Source organism: Meleagris gallopavo, chromosome 1 (genome assembly GCF_905368555.1).
Source record: "Meleagris gallopavo chromosome 1, MGAL_WU_HG_1.1, whole genome shotgun sequence".
Lineage (NCBI taxonomy): Eukaryota > Metazoa > Chordata > Aves > Galliformes > Phasianidae > Meleagris > Meleagris gallopavo.
The window spans coordinates 81304244-81326493 of NC_139404.1; the positions used below are offsets into that span (position 1 = coordinate 81304244).

The following is a 22250-nucleotide window of genomic DNA, read 5'->3' on the forward strand; positions in this document are numbered from 1 at the left end:
TAAAAGGAATGGCCAAACTACCTCACTTTCCACAAGTATATAAAAATAGTGTGTACCTGTGAAGAGCAGAAATGTATTCTCTTTTACAGAGATGTGATTTTAGTTGTGCCAGCCCTATGGTATGGGGTATCCCAGCTGAACACTTGACTGATGAGCTCTCAGACTCACCACGCTGTAAGCATTACAGAGCCCAATATTTGGTCCTTCAAGAACAAATTGCTAAGTTCCCGGTGAGGAGTAACAGTGATTTAACCTTTCCCAAGGGGGTGGTTTCTCCTTAGCTTGCATCAAACTGAAGTTGGCTTATGTCTTTAAACACAGGCAGTTTTCAGTCCTAATACTTTGTTGTACCGCAATCGTAGATATTCTGTTTATTGACTGCTATGCCAATTATTTCTGTAATTATGTTTATCATTATTGTAATGGTTCTTTATTATTGTTATTATTATTATGGCAATAATTAGTCCTTTTTAAAATCTCAAAACCTCCTGGCCCTTGTGATGTCTTGGTGCAGAGTCCTGCAAGTTAATTATATATTATGTGGATAAAAAATAGTAATCCTTTTATTGGTTTTAATGTTCTGTCTTTTAGTTTTAATGTCTGTTTCCTCTTTTCTTGGTAGGTCAGATTTATTTTCTTTTCTCTGTGCAGTTACATTTATATCACATCTCCTCTGTTCAGTCTTTTTCATTTTCTCTGCCAGTTTGAAGCTATCTAAACTTTTTGCATATGGAAAGCTCTTGGGGACTTTAATGAGTCTTTTTACTCTCTGAACCCTTTTTGTTTCTTTTACATCATATTTGAGGAAAGGTGATCAGGGTTGACAGCAAAATCCGGAGGGATGGCATAACACTAACTTACGTATCAGCATTTATAGTATTCTTGAAAGAATTTCCTTTGGAGCACCAGTCCGTATGAGGTGCTGAGTGATCCCCAAAATTTCTGTTTCCTATGTCTGAGATGAGTGCTGTGAACTGATCGTGTGTTACAAGATGAAAGCAATGCGAGTTATTTCTTTATGTCTGATATTAGGAAAGGCTAACTACAGAATCCTGTGAAAAGTTTTTTAAAGTCAAAAGAGAGATCTGTGGAGAAGGATCATAGTACCCTGTGTATTGTAAACTGGAAGGATTCCACAAGATGGTGATGGCTGACATCTAAAGGAAGTACAGCTTGTTCTGTGGCTTCTAGACCATCTGCAACTGACGTGGAAGAGATGAGAGGATGCCAAACAATAGCACAATTGTGATATAGTGGAAGTATGAATCAGGCATTGGTCTACCCTTCCTGGAAAACACAGTCGAAGCCTGAGAGTGTTCCTAGGAAGGCACGCAGAGTCTTCATTTGTTTGAAAGAGATAGATTTCATGCACCAATTCAAGACCAGCAATCACATTAAAATATCTGGATCAAGCTTTTTCCAGGTTGGATTGTCAAATTTTATTTTTTTATTTCTGCAGATGTATAGAGGCATGTTATAGAAATATGTATTAAGAAGTTCCCGGGTCCTAGGAGAACGTATCAAGTTGGCTCTGGCTAGAAGCAAGTGAGTTTTATTCCCATTCCTTTCACTTCATTCACCTCTTTTCCATTCTCTTCTTGCCACCTCCTGTCTTTCACCTGATTTTTCTCTTCCTTATTAAAAATTCTGACTGACCTGGTACATTTTAATATGACATAGATGGTCATATTTGTCATGAAGGTGATAAAGCATACTTGTCCAAGAGATAACATAGGTTTCAAAAAGCAGATGGCTGACTAGAGAGCCCTGAGATATCACAGAGCTAACAGGTGCAGCTACCAATTCTGCTTCTGCAGTGCAAAGAATTTGTATTTCCCATAAAAATCAGAAGAAAAAAAAAAAGAGAAGCAGTGAAAGAGTGAACTCAAAGAGTCCAAATACATACATTTTAAAATTGTATTTAAAATTTATGGTAGAAGATGCAGGGAAAGCATTTGTATGCCAAAAGTCGCAATCCATTGCTAAGAGGGTAAGTTTCATGGCTAAAGCAGAGTGCTGAAAGGTAGAGACTGCACTGAATTCTTGTGGTCATTGACCAGCTGAGTAATTTGCACAACATTCCTAAGGTCTGTTTCCCACACCAAAGTGAAACCTTGTACAGGAAAAGATAAAAAAGGAAAGGTGTATTACTGCTGAAATGCTGAATACTGAAGTGGCTCAAAATGTGTTTCTGAAATGTGTTTAGTGCATCAAGCAAAACAACACGTGTAGGTCATTAGGAAAAATCACACCACTATCAATACCTCTTTCTAGTCATCTTTCCCCTTTCTTACAGGTTTAATATGAGATAGCCAGCATACCAGTGGTTAAGGGGCTATGTCCACACTTTTTCAGTTCTTTATATTTTGACAGTAGTGGGCTTCTCTGAGCTATTGATAACTTCAGATGCGTTTTATTTGCGTTTTTGTTCATACTACCATAAATCCCAATTTAGAATGACAATAGCTAAGGAATCTAAATACATCATTACATATCATTAATAAAATCATTAGGCTTTAATTTTGTGATTTGAAGTTTGAGCTGTCCATCTGAAATCTGTGGTGTGTGCTTACTGAATCAGTGCCATAGTGCAAGACTGGGAGTCCTTCATTGTCACACTCGATCTTGGAATACCAGAGGACTTTGAAGTGGTGTTGCCTTTCCCTAGAAATCAGTAGAGTTATCCTTTCAAAAGCAAGTAGTTTATACAAGATGATAAAATGATTGTTACGTTGCTGGTGGAGGAAAAGATAAAGATCTGAACTACTAACTTTCAGATATGATTACTAGAAAATAAGGTCTTTTAATTCATGGCAAAATTAAGGTGAGGGAAACCAAGAGGATAACTATTCAGAATTTTAGCTAGTAAAGAGAAATTAGGCTAGGGCAAATAATGAACACGATTCTTACTGCTCAGGCATCGAAGTCTTTAAATTTTAGATTGCAATGAAAGTGTTTCTGTATTTGGTCTATTAGGAAAAAAAAAATCACAGTAATTCCAGTCACATTTTTAAAAGCAATGAATGCAGGTATGAGAGAGTATTATAGATAAATTATCCGATACAGAAGTTTTTCTTAGAGTTACAAAATCTGTTATGTCATATTCACAGTTTTTCCATAAAAAGATTTTTCCGTTAGTCATCAGTTTGGAACAACATTTATAAAACTTGGAAAAACAAGTCATAATACCTATAAAAATTTTGAAAAGTTAAAATGAAAACTTTCCGAGCAGTTGATAGAAAAGAAAGTAATGGGGAGATTTTTTCTGCTTTTGTGTAAAAGGTGGGAGTGTTGACTGGACAATACTATAGCCAACTGCAAATATATGAAACTGTTAGAGAAAAGATTTCTCTCCTGTTCCTATTTTCAGACAAATTACCTTCGTGGTCCTGGTCCTTTCTTTCCACACAATTATCGACTGAGCTGAAGGAGATCTCCCTATAGCTGTGAGTAGTAATGAGGCTTTAGCATTTCTTTGCACATTGCTGCTAGAGTGACCCCTCTCTCTAGAAGGCTCACCTTTTCATTACAAAGGTGTTACTTCTTTTCTGCATATTTAAAGCACTGCTTGTGTTACTATGCAATCCCTTCACTGTGGAGTAACAGAAAATTCAAGCTGACATAAGTTCCAACAAGCTTCTTTAACCTTGGAAGTGAAAGGTGGCCAGTAACAGGCAGGAACTTTCAAAGACAGCGGAAGAATAGATTCATTTTGGATTGTACTCAGAATGTTGTATAAATGATCCAAGAAACTCAGAGAGATGCCACAAACACCCTATTAGGGAGATACCAGTGACAGAATGAGAGTTACTGTCCAAAACTGCTTGAGTTTTGACAGCATTACGTGATGACATCTGAGATGTATGTAGATACCAGGCAGTGATAGTGTCCTTTGGTGAAGTCATTTATTCATTTGACACTGATTTTTCCCCTTGTACCAGTGCACGTACTCTCCTGTGAGACAGAATTGATGTGATCTCATGAAATTTCCAAGAAAAGCAGAAATTGGGTAGACAAAATGGATGCTACTACCAAGGAAACTTTGCTCAGTATCTTAGAAGTACTCACAACACAGCACTTCAGAGGAGATGGATAAATGGTGACTGGGCACAACTCACAGCTCTAAGTGCTATGAGGAGGTGATATCATGTGGCATATTTACCTGGGATTTTTGTGCTGGCAGAGAGTCGGGGAAGGAAATCTTTTTATGATCAAGCAGTATAGCTCAAAGCAGCATTGGTTTTATGAATGTGAATGATAGACAGTGGTGTATCGGAGTAAAGCTGAATCCTAAACCAAGTGATTGTGATGGAGCAAATTATAGAGGAATTTATGCAAAGATCTCTGCTGCTATAGCTCGGATGATTCGTCTGTGCTGTTTTTGTGCTCACTCTTTTCCAAGTTTATTTTGTATTATATATCATTCCTGTAATTGTGTTCTTTGTTGTTTCTCTCCTGACATGTTAAATCCCACAACACAGTCTAGTCTTGATGTTTTCCTTCTCTTTCAAAGAGTCCCAAGAGAGACAAGCAGGGAAGGTAGATGTATTTGACTTTGGAAAATGAGTTGATGCCAGTTGCAAAGGAAATAAAATATATCATAGGGGTCTGCTAAGGGGAGGGGAGTGAAAATATTTCTTGTTTGTGACAAAAGATTGCCTTGAAGATTGCTTCAGCTTGATCAGTCTGAAGTCCATGTCTCACTGTTTCCATTACAAAGGCTTTAATGTTCCTGTTTCTTTTGGAAAAGGACTTCATCTATTTTGAAATAAGTCCAAGACTCCCCAAATGTACTGTTTGCTTTCAGGCTCAAAACATGAGACCGATGCACTGGTGTCTCATTCTAGAGGGGCTAGAAAATATTACATGATTTAAGTCATGGGCCAGGATAGCCAAGGAGTCAGCATGTGAGCAACTCCATGGCAGCTGAGGATCCACAGCCTTATGCTGATACAGTGAGCACTACTGCTGCAAGGACTTTGAGTATGAAGATATTTAAGCACAGAGCAGGGCCATGGCTTTCTCATGCTCTGGGCAATAGATGCGAGCAATATGCTTAACAGACAGGAGAACAAGCTGTCAAGCTATGCCTGGCACAAGGACCACAGGATGGGAGAGGAACTGAAGCACTCTGCTGTGCAGGGAGTCTGTACTGTGGTGGGTCACTGCGGGGCTGTAATTAGATAAGGAAATCTCAGCCAGAATGAGTGAAACCCGGTAGATCTTTGTTTTACATACAATTTGTCTGGTTTGCAGATAGGAGGCTGGACTTCATGACCTGCATTATGAAAGCAGAGTACTATTCATGTGATACCTTCTTGGTATCAATCCTGTAAGCTGATGCAATTCATTCCTTCAGAGGATCCCAGTCAGGATTTGATCACTGGGGTTGATCATTACAGAGCCAGTACATTAATTCAAATCCTTAGCAAACAGTGGCTCAGTATCCTCCCCAAGCTCCCACGGCTTCCTGTTGTAAGAACATAGTTTTCTGCTGTTTTTCCTTTATCTGACATGTCCCTAATCTCTTTCGAGCATCAGCCCCCATTTTTCTGTTTGTAGCAGAGAACTTTTTCAGTGCACACTTGTGGAGCTCATTCCTAACCTGTCGTTTTCGTAGTAGCAGTTTAACCTGGAGTTAAAATACAGCTCCATCCTGATACATACATATAGAGGAAGAAAATAAATGCACCCTCTGGAAAGAGGTGATATGATCTCTAAATTAGTGGCAGCCATCCCTCATAGCGTGTGATATGTTTTAAGGTTTAAGGTCTTTTTTTTTCTTTTTTAGTATGTTCAACTATTAGCATCAACTGCTGATACATTTACCTCAGGCTTTTTTCTTTACAAATCCTACAGTCTTTTTGGAAATTCCATTCCTCCTCCACTGAGCTCTTAAATTTTTTTTTTTTGTTTTTTAAAATGTGAAAGCAACTCTCGTGTAAGATGAGCACAAGTGAGCTGCCAGGAGGTAAATTCTCTGTGCTGTAAGCAGGCTTCTATTTTACGTGGGATAGCTGCTGTAGAATGCAACAACTCTGAACAACACATCATGAGTCCATATAAATACAAATGAAGTGACAGCAGTGTTTACAGTGCTAAGTCACTTAAATGAGAAGATACCTTATTTTGGAGTGACTACTGTCCTCCTTTGTTAACTTGAAACCATCTGGTTCTAAGCATGTTTGACAGAAGGATAGAGGCTACAAGGAGACTGAGCCCTACCAGTTTTATGACAATCAGAAGCAGGAAAAAAGCAAAACTTCCTCCTGCCCTGCAGGAGAGCCTGCAGCATGCACTCAAGATACGTGCAAGGTTTGTCCAGCCAGCAGGGTGGACATCACTCACAAAGTGGCCTGGCAGCTGGCAGATGTGCTCCTTAGTATGTGTTCTAGGTGCCCTGCCACTAGCAGAGGAGGGAGGGAGCTGGAGGTGCTGCAGGTAATGGCCAGAGGGAAGCAACAGAGAACTCTGGAGGGAGCAGTGCTAGCCGAGATGTTCTGGAGGGGGAGAACACAAAGCAAAAGGGAGCCAAGCCTGTTGTTTGTTGGATGACTTGTTTAATTCAGATACACTCTGATCTGTCACCAGATCCAGAGGTATTTCAACAGTGAAGCATTGCTTCACTGCAACTAAAGGGGGAAAGACAGAAGTTCTGTTCTTTATCTAGGAGGTGTGAACTTGGTGAACCGATTATAGCATCTGTGTCTCATATTCTTTCTCTCTGAGAGAAGGATAGAAATACATGTGTGCTTCAGAGGGGAGCTGAGGTGCTTCATCCATTTGGAAATGATTTTTCTCCTTTAGGAGACGGATGCTTTACCTTTTCCATGAAAAGCTGTAAATGTTTCAGAAACAATTAAAGAAGCTTCCTGACATCCTCTTTAGTGAGGAAATATGATTGCTGTGGGAAAACTGAGGCAAAAAATCTATCATGTGAATATTTTATTTTAATAGTTAATGAACAGGGAAAAAGAAAGCATTACTATAAAACACATGAGCAAGATTGTGGAAAACTTTGGCAGAGAAAGGGACTGATAAATTCTGTCTTGATTGACATCTCTTGAAGGTCAAAGTGTCTACCCAGTGTATGAGGCAGTGTTAAATTTGCTCATGGTGTATATATATAATCAGTAGTATACTGATTAGTATACTCAATTTCGGAATATATGTACTGCATAAGGCTGGCTGGTAGAGTAGAAGTAAATATTTTGAAAAGTGAATACATAAAAGGATAAGCTTCTGGTTTTACAACAGCAATAATATTAATATTTTTTACATGAAAACCTCAAATTATTTTACGAACAATACCTAATCACCGGGTAGCATACCTCTTCAGGAGATCTCCAAAGGTCTTGATCAAAATATACCACACCATTTCACGGTGTTTGTGCATAATGGCATTTCCTATTTGGGAATTTGGAAATAGAGGCCCAAAGAAATTATGTAGGTCACACACAAATGAGTGGCAATTGAGGAAGAAAAAACAGATATCATGACCTTTCCCTCTTTTTTTGACTCAGAAGATCGGTAGTCTTGCAAGCATGCACATCTGTTTTCAGTTTAAGCTGATTCTTCTTCTTGCAGGATGTGTGATGCTTCAGACGATCCAGTTGTTTTGACTCCCTCATCCCAAGAGCCAAGGCATCAAATCAGTTACTCTAGGTTAGTGTCAATTCTCCACTAGAACAAGCCTCCCTTTTTTCCATCTCTAATAGATTACTGACTGAACACATACCAAGTAGCATTTCAAACTGTGTTCACATTGTGGCAGATTACAACTATATGGATACTTAAGTGCTAGTATAAAGTTAACTCTGATACCTGTGGCAGTTGCTTTCCCCCACTAGACTTCTGTACGTTTATATCATTGTATAAATGCATCTGTAAGTCAAGCATTCTATGAAAGAAAAAGAGAAACTTCAGCTGCTAGGAGATTAAAAATTTATGGTGAGAAAAGACAGGGCCACCCATAAGTATCAGGTATACACTGACACTAAATGATTATTTTAGATTTGTTTTCATGTTTGCTTTTAGCTCAAGTTTTTCAGAAATCGGCAATGCCTTTATTTGATTGCACTGAGCTCAATGTGAGGTTTACCATACACTTAAGCTGAAATATGCCAGTACTGGATATTGTGAAAATCTCACTCCTACACATACCCACTTTCACTTGTGTTCTTCAATCAGATTTGGGAAGTAAATGAACAGAAACGGGCATTATTACATATCCCAGGAGAGCTAGTGCTTTCCAGAATGCTGTCTGTATTTCAGAATTGCTGTGCTTTTAATTGTCTTGCAGCCCAGCTTGTCTTTGCATCCAGTGGGTTTTCTCTCTGGCCTTGTAAAATCCATGAATTTGTGAAGTATACTAGGCAAGAACCCTTTGCTCTTGCCCGTGCCATTCCTAACTTGTGACGCAAATAGAAACAAGACTAATTCTGTATGATTCTCCTGAGAGAGGAAGGTATGTGAGGAGAACACTGTCTAGCCTTCTGAGGTCTGAAGTCTTAGGCTTGTTTCTTGGATTTAATTCCTTAACTGTGTCACAAGTTTTGTATTGCTCAGTTCCTCTCCCTGGGCCATGTATTCCAATTTTGAAATCATCTAGATTCTCTGGTTTAAATGTTTATGGTTTTCTTTGTCAATTAGAGTCTGAATTGCCCCTTATTTTGTAGGAGAATTCACTTCCTAGTGGTGTTGACAGCAGAAATATGTGAACTGTCCACTTCAGTTATGGTGGTGAGGTCTAGATTCACCACTAACCATATCAAAAGGAGGCTTAAGATGGAGAATATATGACTACCAACTGCCCTTTGCTTCTAAGAAATAGGCATTTGCATTCTTTGTGTCCTGGGAAGGAGAATCATCATTCTGAACGCCATGCTTATTCTCAGCATGATGTATGTGATGAAGAAGGCACTCAAAGAAAGAATTAAAGCTAGGATGATGTTAAAGCAATTCTCCCTTCCATGGTGGATTAATTACAACAGAATGAAACACCAGCTAACTTGAAAATAAAAGCCCATGTGTGTAAGTAGACTATGGCAGTTTATTCTAAAAATAATTTCTTCTCTCATTCCTCAAACTACAGCTCCAACTACATAATCCCCTACTTTGCTTTCTTTGACGCACCTTCTCAAATTTGCTGGCCAGCCCATATTGTTGCTTTGAGATTTTTGCTGTTCTGTGTCACTTGGTTGACTTTCAGAGCTGTAATGGATAATTGCTGGACCTAGTATCTACTAATACTACATTGTGCTTGGCATGTGATATCGAGGGATGTTACTTCAGTGCTCCAAACCTCTCAGTAGACTTTGAGATAAAAAGTTCAAACAGTGTCCCAGCTGAGCACTCAACACACATAGTGGTTACATAAGGAAATGGGAAGAAAGAGCTTTTCAGGCAGGAGTCTAAGGAGACAACCTCAGTCTATGTCCTTCTTAAAATGGACACTATCCTTTCCATTATAAAACAAACAAACAAACAAAAAGTGTGACTAATCTTTTTTTTTTTTCTTCATTTTATATGTTACTTTATCTTACAGTGACTTACTGTTACCCTGTGTGGTGCTGTTCAGCATGCAAACATTGCAGATGAATACAATCCCAAGCTCCAACAAATTGTTCCCTCGGCCAGATAGTGCTGACTTCTGCCTCAGGACACAGTAGAACAGTCACGATACTGAATTGCATTCAGTTGGTGAAACAATTGGGGAAAATAAGAGTTCTAGAGAGTAAGTAGATGAGCTCTCAAATAACGATCAAAGTAAAACGTGTGCATAAAAGGTATCTAAGGCTCAAATCCCAAGCATGTAATGTGGAAGCCAATTTGTAATCAATGGCTTTCTTTTCACATGTTCAGTGAGGAAATACTTGTTTTCTCAGCTGTTTGCAACATAAGACAAGGTGGACTGCTGTTTGAAGCATATTTTGTGCTAGTGACTTTTTCTCTAGTTTTGGGTAAGTTAGTGATTTTGTGTGATTTTTGATAGCTGGAAACAGTGATACTGATTTCTGCCATAAACAGCTTGTAAAAATGTTGATATATTAGGGGACCAGAACACAGTGATCTGAGTAATACGTTTGTCTGGTACATTAGTAACATCTTTGTGAGCTCCACTTGTTTTCTTTCCCAAAGAAAATGTACTTGCATACAAACAAAACTACATTTTCAACTTTTATTTCAGTGTGTGAACATGAAGACAGAAGAGAGACATGCAGTTGCACAGTTGTGCTAAATATGTCCTCCATTATTTGAGACAAAATTAGCTTTTGGACCCTACTGATTAGAACAAGACAGAGAGTTATTACTGAGAATATCAGTGATAGGAGAGAAACATTCTCTGAGCTTTATACCACACTTCCCATTCTTTTGTCAGCTTACATTATAAATAAATAACAAAGCAATTTGACACATGCCCATTGATTAAAAATAAAAGTTGTCAGAGTGAAAGGAGAAAGACAAAAATATGAATTATTAATAACAATATTAAGCAATGCAAAAAAGATGCTTAACATGCAGGAAAGTCCCTGAAAAGTCGCTTAGTGAAGGGGAAGAAAAGGACAGCCATAGAGACCTTGCCTCCACTACTTTGTGGCCACTTCCTCACTACCTAGTCTAGCAACTTGATCCTTGAAGGTCAGGGTGGCCATACAAGAAAGAAGGGTGATTCTGTTAATTTGTGTTATCTTGTTTACCTCCTCTCTACTATTTCTAACACACTACCAGAAAGCATGAAGACCTCATGTAAGGTGTGAAGTAAATTTAACTGATCATATTCATGACTGAATTGACTATCTTGTGTTTCTGAGCAATCTTCTTGCCAGTAAGATTTGAACAACTGATTGATGAAACTGACGCTTTTGTGGCAGAAGCTAGGCTAATTTAAACTCTTTCTAATTTGGTATATCACAGGTGCCTGGGATTTAGTGAACAGATAGTAAGGCATGCAGAAGTATTGTTACTGCTGGTTGTAGTCTGTGTTCTGTGTACAGTGTATTGCCCCAGTTGATGTATCAAACTCTAGCTGGAGTAATTATGCATTTCTTTTCCCACCTTCTGTTACTTATTTTGGTTGCAACTATTTCAGTGCTTTCATTTACCAGGCCAATTTGAATGGCTACTGGGTATACTGACCATTCTAGCAGTACTTAATTTTCTATCTACGGAGATCAGATTTTTTTTTTTCACTGAAGTGGAAAGGAAGAAAAAGTATACTTGCAAAGAGCAAAAAAAGTAACTATGCAACTTCTCTGAAAACTATAGAATCTCACTTAGTGACAATCCTGCTTGCTGAAAAATGACTGTGCTCTGAGCAGATGATAATGCATGCTATCACAATAGAAGAGCTAATCAGAAAGTTTTCCTGGTCAGGTAGAACCAAAGGTCCTATTGTGGTTAAAATGATGGCATTTGTAGAGGAGCATCGTATATTTCACTGCTTCATGTCCAGTCTGAAGATTACATTATGTGTAACTGGAGAGATGATACCATAAAGAAAATGACTGCAGGAGTAGTAAAGCTCCTAGTCTGTGCTTATGATGTTAATGTTTTGAATTAACAAACTGTTAATGAATTCACAACATGATCTCCTATTTATTGTGTTTTAACTCTGGAAAGCTCCCTTTTAAGCATCTTTGGTTCAAGTAAGGGCTCGCACTTGTAGCTTTTATGGGTTTCATTAAGAGTCAGAAATGCTCAGAGCTTCTGAAAATGAGGTCAGATGATCTTCTCTCTAGCATTTAGTTGCATATGGTGCAGGTACTTCCATCTTATCTCCTTATTTCAACTTCAGTTGCAGTTAGCTGGAGAATAGTAGTACTTAGAGGTGTGATTCACCCTATCACAGTGAAAGGCATCCGAAATACTCTTGTGTAAATGCCCACTTCTGCTCACAGACTGTAAAGAAAGTCTGGATGAAGCAGTTAAAAAGTTAACCAAGATTCTTCTGTGTGTGTGCCTTGAGCTGAGTAACTGAAATTAGGGAGTTGTTCCAGAAATGTTAGGCTTGGCTTTTCTGGTTCTGTAAAATTGTTATGTACATTGTAAGAAAATCACAGAATTGCAGAAATGGTTTGGGCTGGATGGGAAAGGACTTTAAAGACCTTCTAGTTACAACCCACCTCCCATTAGAGCAGGTCACTCAAAGCCTCATCCAGTCTGGCTTTGAACACCTCCGGGGATGAGGCATCCACAGCTTCTCTAGGCATCCTGTGCCAGTGCTTCTCAACCTTCTAAATAATTTCTTCTTAATGTCTTATTTAAATCTGCCCTTTTATTTTAAAGCCACTACCTTCTGTCCTATCACTGTACTCTGTTAAAGGATCCCTCTCCAGCTTCTTGTAGAACTCCTACAGGTAGTGGAAGGATGCAGTGAGGTCTCTCTGGAGCCTTCTCTTCTCCAGTCTGAAGAAGCCCAGCTTGCTCAGCCCCTCCTCACAGGAGAGGTGCTCCAGCCCTTTGAGTATCCTCATGGCCTCCTTTGGACACTCTCCAACAGCTGCATGCTGGGGGTCCTGGGGTAGGATGCAGCGTTGCAAGTGGAGACTCATGAGAGCAAAGTAGAGGGAATCACTTCCCTCTCTCTGCTAGCCACGCTTCTTTTGGTGCAGCCTGGGACACAGTTGGCTTTCTGGGCTCCAAATACGTGTTATCAGTTGATATCAAGCTTTTAATCCACTGGTATCCCTAAGTCCTTCTCTACAGGGCTGTTCTCAATCCATTGTCTCCCATCCTGTATTTATGCTTGACATTGTCCCTACCCAGAAGCAGGACCATGCACTTGGCCTTGTTGAACCTCGTAAGACTCTCACAGGCCCACCTCAATCCTACTGAGGTCTGTCTCGATGGCATCCCTTCCCTCCATTGCATTGATTGCACCACTCAGCTTGCTGTCATCTGCAAACATGCTGAGAGTGCACTCAGTCCCCTTGTTCATGTCATCAACAAAGCTGCTGAATAGTACTGGTAAGATGGACTTCTCTTATTTGGTACACTATGTATAGAGGTAAGAGTTCTTATTAGCTCCTAAATGGTTTTCATTTACTTTTTGTGAGTTCTTTCTACTTTTACATGTAAACGTTAGCACTGAGTGATTGTGTCAGTTGGTCTCAGCATGAGTACCACACACTATTGCTAAATTTGGCTTTATATGAATTATTGGTCTCTCTTAAATAATTAGTACTTCTAATCTGCTAGATCTGGTCCTCAGGGTTTTGGTGAACATTAATTTGTACATTAAAAGACTGAATATAAGATAATGTTATTGGTTTGGAAAAGTTATACAAACCAATATTTGCTTAGCAGAACCCAAGCACAGAACAAACTGAATGAAACAGAATGGCTTCTGTGGCAGGAGTGAGGTGATGGAGAAGGAAACAGCTATCCTTTCTCACACGTACCCAGAACTGTAGCTGAAGTCAAATAAAGACATGTAAAGAGATACTAGCATGCTATGCCTAGCTCCCCTGGGACTGGAAGGCAATCATTTCATGAATCTACTGGTACCATACTTAGCCTTATTCTAAAATCTTTTTCAAATGTCTGCAAGGAAATCTTTAAATGTTTAAAGAATTTTGTCTTCTGATGAGGAGATTTTTAAGAAAATGATTTGGCTTTAAAATTAAGCAAAGAGAGTTAAGAGAACCTTTGATAAGGAATTTTAAGAATCTGGGAGAAAGCACTTTAATAATACTGTTATAGTAATTTTCATCAGTCTTACTACACCCATGTGCAGTATTTCTACTCTGTAAACTGAAGCATATTTATTTAAATGATTTGCCAAATATCTTATCATGGGTAAGTGGCAAGCTGCAAATGGAACCCAGGAGTCCTAATTTGATTTCTTGTTGAATTCAAAGACAGTATTCAAAGCCTCTGAAAGAAAAACACTCAAGAATTCAACAGTAATTCTGCGTGAGGAGTCTCCCATTTCAATAAATGTGTGGTTATGATATGTCTGTACTTCACTGACCAAGGTCCCTGAGGTTGCTTTCAATCCAAACCCATGTCTCCTTTGTGGGTGCACATTGCACTACCAGATCTTTCAGTGCTCTGAACCAAAAGTCTTGTTCTTAATGGACATACTGGGGAAAATACAGCCATCTGAAAACACCACTACTGACAGTGAAAAAAGCAAGCATGAGTGAAATAGAATCTGTAGAGTCATATGAATACAAGCTGCAGCTTGAATGCTTCTGTCAGTGCTGAGTTTTGGGGTTTTTTTTTAGAGAAGTGAAGATCATACAGCAGAGGATATTATTTATCTTAAAACTCTGTTCTATCTATTTGCCATCTCTGTGAGATCTTGAATAAATATAGATAAGTCTCTGTATTTTTAAATTTGTATTTTGAATTTGACAGCACACTGGATGAGCTTTACAGAGAGGTATTTCAGTGGGAGATTTTTGAGAGAAGGCTCTTCCCATCAGCTTGTCTTCCCAGTATATTTTGTAGTACATGACGACAAAAGGTGAGAGCAAGAGCAAACAATAACCATCTTTGAAAATCTCAGTGAACATTTGAAATCAGTAGGTTAAGTTGGCTGGTGTAAAAGTCTTGCATACATCTAGTCCATAAAATCCAATCTCATAATCTTGAAAGGAAAATTCATGAGTCAGGGGAAATGCAGTTCAACTTGATTTGCACAGTCAGGACTTTTGTTTGTGAACTTCTGTCAGGACTGATCTCAGTATTTATATAAAATATAAAACTGATGTTCTTTCTTAGAATTCCAGTTTCTGCCGGAGTCAGAAGAAATGTTGTGTGTTACAGCCAGTTTACTTTGCAGAGATAGAGTATGAATATCCTCAGCCGAGACATGGAAAGCATAAAGAGGAATTCCATGAGCGGTTTCTCATTAATATCTAATTTCGTGTGTGTTTGGCCAGAAACAAAAGGAATTTGATTCTCTTACATTTGTGCTGAGAATAAGAAGGTCTGAAGAATAGATGGAAAGGTACAGCTTAATACCCATGCACTAGCTGCCTGTACAGTAAGTACTCAGTACATTTGCTTGAACACAGATATTTGGTACAACTTGATGCATCTTCTGACCTCTTGCTGCTTTTCCCAAAAGCCAGGTATCTCAGAAGTGGCAAGTCATATTTTCTAACTGTGTCCAAATATGTTGAAGCTGTAAGGCTTTTGCAATGGCGCTTGAAAGCTACGTTTAAGCAAATGATTTGAGCCCTAAAAATAAAACTTTGCATATTTGTAACCACCTCTGGCACATGATTTAGTGATGACAATGCTACCATGTGATGGTTCAGGAAAAATCCTTTTTCTAGCAGCTATTAGAGGTGAAAATATAGATGATAGGTGTAGACCCATTGATTTCATTAATGATTACTTGATTACATTGGTGATCCTCTGGCATTTTAGGTCAGCACTGAGGCAGGATTTTTACCTATAAATAATCATTCTGCATATAATGTATGCAGTGGGCGTGATGGACAGTTAAGAATAATTAGTATACAGTTTAACTTAGCTGACACACTTATGCTGAGTGGTATGAATATGACTTGAATTCTCAGATTGGCATGCATTCATGCTTACTACTGGTAGAAAAAAAAATCTGGAAGTTAAATTGTAACTTCTGTATTAATCGCAGTGTCTGTGTAACAGATGTTTTTGAAAAGTGAGAACTTAAGTCCATGTTATTGTAGTTTGTGCAGGTTAAGAAGATGCACTAAATATCTGCAGTTTATTAAATTCTCTAGCATAAAGGAAAAATACGTATTATCTGAAGTTACTCAAAGGAGTATACCGTATGTTTTAAGACATCAGGTTATAATTCTAGGTAACACTTAATGCATATTGATCTTGTCGTAATTTTGCAGATGTCCTTAGTGGCATTGTTTCTTTTTAGCTGATAATACAAGACTATATATATCATGTCAGATATCAGTAATTATATGACACCATCAGTTTGGTTTTCCGAGTCTTTTTTTTTTTTCTTCTTTTTTAAGATACAATCCTTATTAGAAGCAACACTGTGAAGTATGAATCTTTTTCTTCTATTTCCTGCAGTAGTACTCTTCTACATCTATTTTCTATCATGAAAATAAGCATAATGACTTTCAGAAACTTTCTCTTTCGCCCTTATTCCAGCAAATCTCCCGTTGACTTCTGCAAGTATTTTACGCAAGTAGAGTCCAAATCAGGGGTTAGCAAGATACTTCAGGATTTTATGCTCTATTTAAAGGAACTTGAAAGGATAGATGAAATCTGAGGAGCTCTTAAATACTGCCAGCTGTTTCTTAACCTTTTCCAGAAAGCAATCTGTAGATACTTTGTGCAGAAACCTGTATTTTGTTGATCAGGTCTGAAGGATATTGCTTCGTGAAACTTCACCTAGAACCAGACCTGCAGAAAAGAGATTACTGAGACCATTTTGTTTATTTTCTTCTCTGATATGTTAGTGTTCCATACTGAACAGTTACATTTGCTGCCTTTAATATTTGTTTTCATTTGGTCTACCTTGATAAAGACAAAGCTTATGGTCTTTGCTTACACTGTGAAATGTATTTTGATTGTACACAGTATTCAGTGAATTTGGTGAAGACTCTGTCCATTAATTTCATGACTTAATGATTTATTTTCCAGTCAGTATTCAGGAGAGAAGATAAAAAGACTCAGGTTCACATCCCCTATTGTCCTTGGGTCATGGTGTAGACTCTGGCCAACTATTTCTGATGCAGAGGGTTTAGTAACTTTGATTAATTCATGATCACAGAGTGCTTTGGGCTCCTGGGATAAAAAGCAGAATAGAAGTGCAAAGCGTTATTAATGGAAAGTATGCTTGACATGCTTAGTATACTATATTAAATATCATTTGGGGTTGAGTACATTGTAAGAGTGCGAGTAACTCAGCTGAAGGTAGTTATGGTGATGTCTCTAATTGAGAGAAACAGATTCTTAATCAGTGTATCACAACTACAGCCTTCATGGTAACTTTGTGGTTAGCTTTATGGATCGATTTTAATCATCTGAATAACATATGGCCTAGGAACTAGGTGCTGACAGCATCTTCTGAGTTTGGGGAACATATGCAGTTACTTCTGGTATTGATGTCTGGGAATTTCTCTTCCTTTCCTGTCTGGACTTAACAAGCCTTCGGTTGCCATTTAATTTCAAAGAGCAACACCATTCAGTGAAGCATGTATTCTCCCCTTCTCCTAGTGGTTGGTAGTAGAAATTTATGTTTCTTTAGGAACTCTGTAAAATATAACGTGAATTCTGGATCTATTTACACTGGGACAAATCTTATTTGTTTTGACTTATAGTAATACAAGATTTTCCACTGTGTCCCAAAGTCAGGATTCAGCATTTTAGGGCCTGTTCCTATGTTGTGGAAAGCTCTGGAGCGCTCTGTGAAATCATGGGTACATTACAGCACCAACTTTTCTTCAGAGCAGCTCAGCTACAAAGCTCTATTAGTGGAATTTCAGTGTTTATGCATAATGTGAGATCCAGAGGGATGTGCACATCTACATTAATATTTTGCTTTGCTGGCAATGGTTGCAGTTTTAATGAAAGTGTCATAAGACCTGGTGTTTTCCTTAAAAATTCCACTCTTGAAGTAAACAGATAATGTCAAGAACCACAGTTTTTGTTTGTAAAAGTTTCTAGTCCTCATGATTGGAAAGAAGACACTGAATCATGATCAAAGCATAACACAGAGACTTAGAAATGAGAAAAAAAATATATAAATATAAATATAAAGCCTGGTACTTATTAGATTGGTTAAAAAATTTTTAAAAACATGTTTAGAATTTTCAGGGGGAGAATGGTGAAAGACGGAAGGGAAACAGTATGAGATCAGCATTGGCAGATCTCATTTGCACTTCATTTTGATTTTGGTCTGAGAAATAGTTTCATGGTCTGAATACCAGCACTGAAATCCCTGTGCAAGTTGAGTATCAGCAGCATGACCTGGAATAAAATTCACACCTTCACACGTCTATAAAGAACTACACCAGTGGGGTTTTACTGCATATTTTGCCAGCCATTTAAACAAAGATTGCTTAAATTATGTTCTGTCTGTGCCTGTGCCCATTCACGGAAATATTTGTGTTTCTTATCAGTGTTTTTATTAGTTGACCAAGAGGTGCACTATTGTCATTCATTTGTATGGTGTTTTCTGCTTCTCTGCCTGTTTCCTTGGCTGGGTTTCCTCTTCTCTGCATACTCACAAGTGGCATACTCACTTGGGCAGTGAAAATACTAGTTCAAATAAATGTCCAAAGCATTATTTTGTTATATTGTGCTGGTTTAATTCTTTAAATTGAGACTGTATGTATTGGTAAAAGGCATCTACCCATTCAGACTCTAGTTGTTAGGATTGCTGTAGGAATTACTGGATGAAAACTGTACTGCAAGATACTGGGGGTTTTCTGTGGCTTTGAAAGCTATGAAATAGCTTTCAAGATTTAAAATGAGTGTTTATGATTTTTTTTCTCTCCAAATTCCATTACAAAAATAACAATAACAATAAAACTTCAAATAAAATACTTCATTTGCCTAGGGAATTGTTTAGTTTGTTATTTGGATTGTAGTACTGCCCCAGTTCCCAAACAGAATTAGGGTCTGTTTGTAGTAAATGTTTGAGTAGAAATTAAGAGATTGCCCTGCTGTAGGTCTTCATAATCTACATCAGAGATTCATACAAATGAGAGGAGACATTGCTATAGGCAAAATGTCAAAGGACATTTTGGAGATAATCCTGTTGTAGAGATGGGCCAAGCTATTCCAAGGCAGATTTGAATCATGCAGACTGTGGTAGGCACAATACCTGTTCTGTGGATGACAAAACTGTATAAAGTGAGATTCTTTCCTTTTCTTTTCCCTGTTCTCTGTTCCCTTTTCCCTTTTCCCTCTCTCCTCTCTCCTTTCTTCTTTCCTGTTTCCCCTTTCTCCATCCTTTCCCCTTCTCCTTTTTCCTTTTCCTTTTTCCTTTTCCTTTTTCCTTTTCCTTTTCCTTTTCCTTTTCCTTTTCCTTTTCCTTTTCCTTTTCCTTTTCCTTTCCTTTTCCCTTTCCCTTTCCCTTTTCCTTCTCCTTCTCCTTCTCCTTCTCCTTCTCCTTCTCCTTCTCCTTCTCCTTCTCCTTCTCCTTCCCCCCTTCCTTTCCCCTTCCCTTTCCTCTTTTCTTTCCTTCTTTCCTTTGCTCCTTTTTTTTTAAATGCTGAAGATCTTGAATTCTGCTGAAAAATTGACTGTCAAAGAGAATATTTCTGATATTCAGCTGACAGTTTTGCATTTATAAAAAATTTGTAATGCTGTCAGTAAAAGAAATTTTTTGCAAAACAAAAAAAAAAAAACCCATTCAGCTGCAAATAGATTGAATTTTTCACACACACATATATATATATATTAATTAGTCTTTGTTGGGGAAAAAGTTGGAACCTAGTAATAATGCCTGTGACTCACCAGTTTCTTTAACTGACATGGCTTGAAAACTTTTTGAAAAGAACCTAAAAATGCATATCAGTTTCTGAGGGCAAATACAAGTCACCCTCCATACTCTTTTTCAAACTTCTGCCATTCCTATTGGGGAGACCCCCCTGGATCTAACCAGAAATAGTATTTTCTGCAGCAGGCTATAGGTGGAGATTGTGTCCGGAATTTGAAGTTAGATCCTAACTGTTTTGCAGATGAGAGGGAGAAGTAGCACTTTTGTTTCTTTTACATTTGATTTTTTTCCATTTCCTAAATAGAACAGTTCCTTGCAGGAGAAAATCCAAAGAGAGATCCAGTTCTTCTCCCTGCCTTCCACCTGTAGATAATCTCCTGTGAGTAAATTAGGGCATATGCCAGGAGTGCTTCTTCCCCAGCCAGCAGCATAAGGAAAATGTCTGGCTGTGCAGAGCCAGGTTTTTCATCTCTGTGTTTATTAAAGTTAGAAGGAGAAATAAGAGCTTTGGAAACTTAAAAAATAAAATGAAAACAAGCAAACAAACAAATGCATCAGCTGGCAGTGGATGCTAGGAATTTTATATAATGGTGACACAGAAACAAGGTCTTCAGCTTGTGTTTTCATCCAGTAAATATTATAGATCCTCAAAAACTTGAAACTATTTAAACTTCATTTGCTAGACCACCTTAGAGCAGTTATGAAGCTACTATCTTTTTCCTAAGATCAGGTGGATGTTTTTGGACCCTGAGGGATAACAGCAAAGCTACGGAGAAAATGTACAGTCTTCCAAATAGTTATGGTGCAGTTTAGGATGAAGGGAGCTGTATGCTAACAGCTCGTAAATAATGATCTTCATACTGCCACAGAAAGACACAGAATATTTAAATCAATCTGAAATCCTTTCAGCTAAAAATAACGTAAAGGGAATGATGCAACTTGGTGAATGCATCTTGACCTCATGCTATTTTTACAAGTCAGACAGATGTGCAGCCACTGATAAGCTGGTACCCAGGACTAGATATCAAATCAGAAATCTGTGGACTGACTCTTCAAATCCCAGCACTAATCGCAATGATAAAGAGCTACCTTTCGATTAATCCTGCCCTGGACTTTAGACGAAAGATACTGCAGTTTAATTACTGAGCGAAATCCACTTTGTCTGATCTGCCAGTCTGCACTGTAATGTCATAATATAATCAGCTTCACCCCTGTCTGAAGCTCCAGGGCTGTGAAGTCCAAGGACTTGTTTGATTGGAAGAAATAAAACGATGTTCAAACAACCACCAGCCACAGTGCTGTAATTACCAAAATCTTGTTTGCATCTGTCTGTCATTTTTGCCATTGGTTTTTTATGACACTGAAAGGCAAGGAGAGATTGTGGTGGATAAGAACAGCGACCTGACAGATGACAAATAAGATGTAGGAGGGTTTGCTTGGAGAAAATAATCATTGTAAAATATTCAGGCTAATTAAACTGGGTCTCTTTCTTATATATTTCCCATCGGCTTCGGTGACACATGCAAGTTCAAGCAAAGCCAGCCATTGGTACTGTCATCTCATAATTAAAACCCGTAACTGATCTGGGAGTGTCTCCAGCAGAGGTTCCATTGAGGGGACAGAACATGTCAGTGAGCAAGAAATATGTTTTTACCCATGTGAGAGCTGCAGCAGGGCTGCCAACGTGTGCAATGTCCCCTACCTCTACCAGCAGCGGGCACTGGCCGTGACTTGAAGTGACCATTTCTTCAGAGAGAGGTCCTGGCTTACTGGTAGGAATCATCGAATGAGTCTTGAGCAGATGTAGGTCTCGGCTCCCACAGTGGTATGGGGCCGCATAACAAGTTCCACTAGATGCAAAGGGAAGGTTTAGGGTGCTTCTGCTCTCTTAGTGCCTTGCCTTTCAGTGTCTTTCTCCCTGGCCTCCTTTGTTAGGAGTGCCTCCAAGGCGTGTCGGTAATAATTTCTTTTCAGTGGACCATAGAGAAGTTCATTACCTGCTTCAGAATTGTTTCACAGTGCTCGGCATGTACCAATTGGGCAGCAGTAATGTCCTGTTACCTCTAACCACAGCTGTACTGGGTCACTAAAAGAAGATGAGAAGATTTAAATTTTCTAACAAATGCTTTGTTTGAATATCTTTCTTGCAATTCAGGGAGGTTATGACAGTGGTATGGAAAGAAGTTGGCAAAGCTCTCAAAAATAATTTGCACTCAGTTTATTGCTAAGACAGAGATTATAATGGCCAGAGAAGGAAACAAAGCTTTCATCTAGCTGCCCTTTAGGGAGGGCACTCCATCCTGTGCTGATGAGGTAAAGTCTGACTGATTTTCTTAGTCTTCAGACTGCATAAGCTTTCTTCCCCCAATCACCTTCAAGAACCTGATTTATCTCAACTAATTTTGTTATTATTCTACATTCTTTGCTCTCCCTTTTACATCTGTCTTGGCTATTTCTAGATAGATCTTCTTTTTTTTCGCGTGATGTATTCCCTACAACCCATGTCATCTGATTTGCAATGATTCTCTCTTCCACCCTTCTAGCGTGGAGATCTCATCCTTTCACTCTTCTCCCAGCTCCACTCCCCTAAAAAACACTTGCAATTTCCATCTCTATCCATCTGTTTCCATAGAGTGAGCTACTAGACTATCAGAATCACAAGAATCACAACCACAGCTCGATTAAGGTCCCTGTGCCACTTCCTCATCAAAGGACTGCCTTGTTCAGCACCTATGACAAAAGAGGCCGAGCACAGGATGTCTCAAGGTATTCTGGAATTATAGCCCGTGGGTGGATTTCTGTGCGAAGACCAGTTCTCTTCTGTACTGCAAAATCA

The 22250-nt window shown here is 38.6% G+C and overlaps 1 protein-coding gene across 16 annotated transcripts in view; it reads left to right on the forward strand.

Moving 5' to 3' along the window:
• Positions 1-22250, forward strand: part of ZBTB20 (zinc finger and BTB domain containing 20) — a 455562-nt gene that overhangs the window by 162186 nt on the left and 271126 nt on the right. For 10 of the 16 annotated variants that reach the window (XM_085237458.1, XM_085237517.1, XM_085237467.1 and 7 more), the window contains 2 exons: positions 1460-1545; positions 3371-3446. The exons of 4 other annotated variants lie outside the window; for them this stretch is intronic. The gene's annotated coding sequence lies outside the window, so the exon portion shown is untranslated. The remainder of the gene's footprint in view (positions 1-1459; positions 1546-3370; positions 3447-22250) is intronic. 2 more of the 16 variants (XM_085237498.1, XM_085237477.1) reach the window with 1 other exon arrangement.